The sequence below is a fragment of the Opisthocomus hoazin genome, chromosome Z, assembly GCF_030867145.1.
Source record: "Opisthocomus hoazin isolate bOpiHoa1 chromosome Z, bOpiHoa1.hap1, whole genome shotgun sequence".
Lineage (NCBI taxonomy): Eukaryota > Metazoa > Chordata > Aves > Opisthocomiformes > Opisthocomidae > Opisthocomus > Opisthocomus hoazin.
The window spans coordinates 75,275,960-75,280,627 of NC_134454.1; positions in this window are offsets into that span (position 1 = coordinate 75,275,960).

The following is a 4,668-nucleotide window of genomic DNA, read 5'->3' on the forward strand; positions in this document are numbered from 1 at the left end:
AGGAGTAAGACTAGGTCTATGAAACTGTTTAGACACCTAAAAAGCAAGCCATTTTTAGCAGAATTTGCAAAAACACAGCTAAGCAGGTCAACTGTCAAACTCCAATTAACAATCTGTACAGGTTAGGAGTGGTGAGCCAGATCCCAGAAGAGGCTCACATGTTTGGACGCTAAATATTATGAAGCCCAGAAGTCAGGCACCAGCTGTGGACTCAAAAAACAGAGCCAGAACACATAATGTGCACAAACAGAAGGAGCTACAGCCAGCCAACGTGAAACCCTGCCAAGAGGGATGCATCTGAAATTCTTCCTCTTCTGGACGTAGCACCTCTCCAGGGAATATGCACACAGAGGCCAAAATTCCATCCTGTGTGCAGGAATGTATGTGCACAAGCACTGTCATCTGGGGCACAGATACTGGCCACCCTTCCTTCAAGACAGAAAGTGGTTGCCTCCACTGTTTACAGACTAGACTCGCAGTCAGAGAATGTGGCTTTGAGTATTGGCCTTTCTTCATCTTGACAGCTGCCAAACAAAATACTGTGTTTATTTATGTAACATGGGTGGGGGGAGCATACTGTTTCAAATGAGATGATATTGCCTACAAGCATATTTTTTGCTCAGATGAATTTGTGGTCCTTGTTGACCATACCAGTGACAAAGCACTGGGTTTCGATGACAGAACTGTCCCTTCTGCTTCAATCTGCTGGCCACCAAGCCAAGCACAACCATGTTGTGTGGCAGAAAAGCATGCCTACCATCCATGTAGACACACATCCACAGACAGTCCTGAGGCAAACTATGGCTGCAGATGAGAAGAGATATGAAAAACTGCTGAATGGCTCCACAATGCGTTTCTTGTTTTGGAAGTCCGCATTGTGCTAGTGACCACATCAGACGGGTAGAACCTCGGGGCTGGAGAGCTGCAGTGCTACAATGGCAATCCATGAGCTTCCAGGACTCGTGATACCTCATGAAGTATCCCCACCTGAAACATGACAGATGGTAAGGTAGTATGGGAAGTCATCCTTTCTCAGCCATATATTAGCAGTCATCAGCTGAGAGAGAGGTTAGGTTTAATAGCTAGCAAATACCACTGAAGGCAATCTAAAGTAATTAGGTTTGCCTCGCTTTGGAGGTGGTTAAGACACAGACTGAGAGCTGTTGTGTCTCAGCTGAGAGGCTGCAGCTCTTACGCTTCTCCTACTCAATCATTTCTAAATGGCTGAACATATTACCAATTTAAATCCCTGTGGCAGTCTAAGCCTGAGACATTCAAACTTGGGCCTCAACAAACAAGCCTTCAATTAAATAATTCTTCAAGTCTATTCTTGATTCCAGGAGAAACTATTTCCAAGACAAGTTTGAGGCCTGTTGATGACGAGCATTTGAGTACTGAGGCTGTTAACATGTGGACTGCATTTCCCAGTGATATGCCTAGAGCTATATCAAAAAGAACTATAGATTGTAATTTAAGATTTTAAAATAGCAAGGATGCTTTTTGCTTCAGATATTCTGTGGACTTTATCTTTAACTGAATTTATAAAAAGAAGTGGTCAGCAAGTTCAAGTCACATGAGAAACTTGGCTGAGAAGTCCAAAGGCTGAAGTACAAATTCTTCCTTCATGTTTCCTTTGACATACTTCGCCTTCTCCAGTTGACAGCAGTGAAGCTTCACTGAAAATTTACTTTCTAGGCCAGTTTCCATTAATTTTTATTCCCATATATTCCAAAGCAAGAATTTTCTAGGGATAACCTGAGCATCTGAACAAGCACTTTTTTCCTGTCAGCCCTTTAACACTAAGACACAAGTTTGCAAACCCTCTTACATTCAGTCACTTCTTGTGTGTCTGCAACATCTGTACCAGCGCAGGGAAGTGTACAAGAGCAGACAGTTTACCTTATGGCAAATTCCAAGGCAGTATTTAAAGTTCAAACGAAATTCCAGCATTCAAAGTGGGAGGTTTAAGGAAAAAAGTGTCCCAGGTCTGTCAGTGAAAAGTTTAATTATGGACAAGATGACACACACGTAATAAAGCCCACAAAGGCAGTGACACCACTGTGGAAGCACATTCCAATAAAATCTTAAAAGATTACTTTAATAATAAACCATGCATTCCTGAGCAAGCCATCACAAGATTAGCTACCACATTGCTTTGCTGCAAGGAGACATTTCACAAACTGTTATTGATACCACTTTCAAGGCATACATGAAAGCTGATGTCTTCTGAAGGTCTTTGCACTTCGATGTTTTTATTTCATGCTGCTATCCCACTTTCCGCTGAGACTGGAATCCCAGAGATCCTAATGACAGACTGTGGTTTGGGCAGAATTAATGTCCGGAAAAGTGACAGAAAAACTCACTGAGGTGAAGGTTTCCAGCTGCAACTTCAAGATAACTTTAGACCTGCTGAAAAATGTTTTGTATTTGGGCAGTGCTGAGGCTGATATTCTTGTGTACAATAAGCAGTTAAAACTTTAAACAGAAAGACCTTGGATAGGGTCTGAATCTACGCCAGCAGTAGTAAGATCAGACACAACAAATATGAGGAAAAAAGTCATCATCCTGGAAAACATAGCACTCCCTCTCTACTATAAACTTTTAATAGTCCAGCTTAAAGTCGTAACAGCCATTGTCCAATTCATTCTGTTTTTTACTGCAGAGAAATAAAAATCTTTTTACTTTTCATAAAGCATAAAGCATGCCCTTTGAGTCCTGCAGTGCAGTATAGACGAAATAACTGAATTCCTGTGGGGCTTTCTGCCTGGATTCCACCTACGTTCAGAAGGCAATCCTATTACATATGTTTAATGTAACAGTTCTGAATTTTAGCATGTAGCTCAACAATGTGGGACAACAGGGGAGCTGTTCTAAATTGCATTACAAAATAGATAGTGCAGTCCTTCAAGGCTTGAGACATTTTTTGTTCTCTAAGAAAACTGTAATTTTTTCCAGTTAGTTATTAACGTTTTATCAGTAAAAAAATTTTTTCTGTGAGTTGGTTAGTGATGTCCCAAGGACCCCTTGGCATTTCTGTAGTAGATGTAATCTCACTGCACCTCAAAAGGGCTTTTAAACTGTTCTCTATTGGCAAATGTAAAGCATTTTCATCTCTACCAAATTCATCAACAAATAGTATAAAACGTATTTGTAACCGTGCAACTAGTCAAGGTATTTCAGTGAAGTGTACCTGGGTTTTGTGTTGGGCAAAGCACTAATGGTAATCCTGCTTATGCCAGCACCAGGCTGGCCTGCTTTACAGAAGCTGCTTTGTTACTGCACCGTGTTAAACCAGGCACTATGTCATCCTTCATGTTAGGCAGTCTGTGTAACTTCCACAAAGCACGCTGAGCAAAGCATTGCTCTTTAAAATACCTACTGCCTCAGGACCAAGAAGGCCCAGTCCTGCTGGTAGGCATCTAGCACAAGGTGTTCAAAACAATGTACAGTGCAGTGCAAGCTGTACAAAACCAACATTGTTGAACATGAATACAACAGTGTCCCAAGGAATTCAGACCAAACCCTGCAAATATCGCCATGTGCGTAGCCAGCAACCTGTTAATGGTAGCAAATGCCTCCTTACTCCTGCGGAACGCACTTCCTTCCATGAACACTAGGCTATATATAAAAATACGTCCCTCGTGTCCTTTTTGTTTAAAATTAGCACTTCTGAAATTAAAGACATATACAAGAGAGTGAGGCGCAAATATCGGCTTCTAGTCACCTCAGGCACAGGGTTCCTACCACTTCTGCTATTCACAAAAACAGACTACCACACCGTAACAAGGAAAGTACCGTATCATGTGTCAGCTTTGGATGTGGATGATGACCCAATGCATCCACCAGTTTTGAACCCTGAAATGCCCAGTGGTAAAATAATTTTGTATTAAATATTTCCGTCTTCCTAAACACTCAGAAATATCTATCAAATATATTAAAACTGCATGAAAAGTGTTGCTCTTTTTCCTCTTTTTAAATTGGTCTTGCTGTAGAGGGCGATATCACGGTGTTGAATAGAAACACTTTGCACCGTTTTGAGAAAATAAGTATTAGGCTAAGTTTATAGCCTTGAGAGCAAAAAAATAAGTTCTGTTACAAGGACAAAAATGTGATTTTTTATCAGAGACTCTATCCTACAAGTTGGAAAACAGCTGTACTGCATTGGGAAAAAAAACATGATAGATGTTTGAGTGAAGATGAGTGGGAAGTACAAAGGTCAGGTCTGGATGTGACCCAGAAACTGGATTGCACTGACCGAATATTTTGGTTCACCTAGCCACAGATTTGAGGGGAGCGAGAGGGTGGTATTTTGGTTTCGGTGTGTTTTTCTGGGGTGAGGAAATTGTCGGTTTGGACTTGGATTTTTTAAACACCACCACGGCACCCAAGTTTATGTAGACACACGAGGGGGCCCACTGCTGCCTGAGGAGGACGAACACCCGTGCCCTGCAAACCGCGGGCGCCGCACGCCTCCGCGCCCCCCCTCTCGCACCCCGCTCCCCTCCTCCCGGCACGTCCTCTGTGGGGCTCCGACCCCTTCCTGGGACCTGGGAGGGGGCTGCCCGGCCCCTAGCTCCCCCCCACCCCCTCCCGCCCGGCGGCTCGCAATGGGTTAAGCGTGTGAGTACCGAGACGTTGAGGGGGAGTAGCCAAGACCAAGGAGCAAAA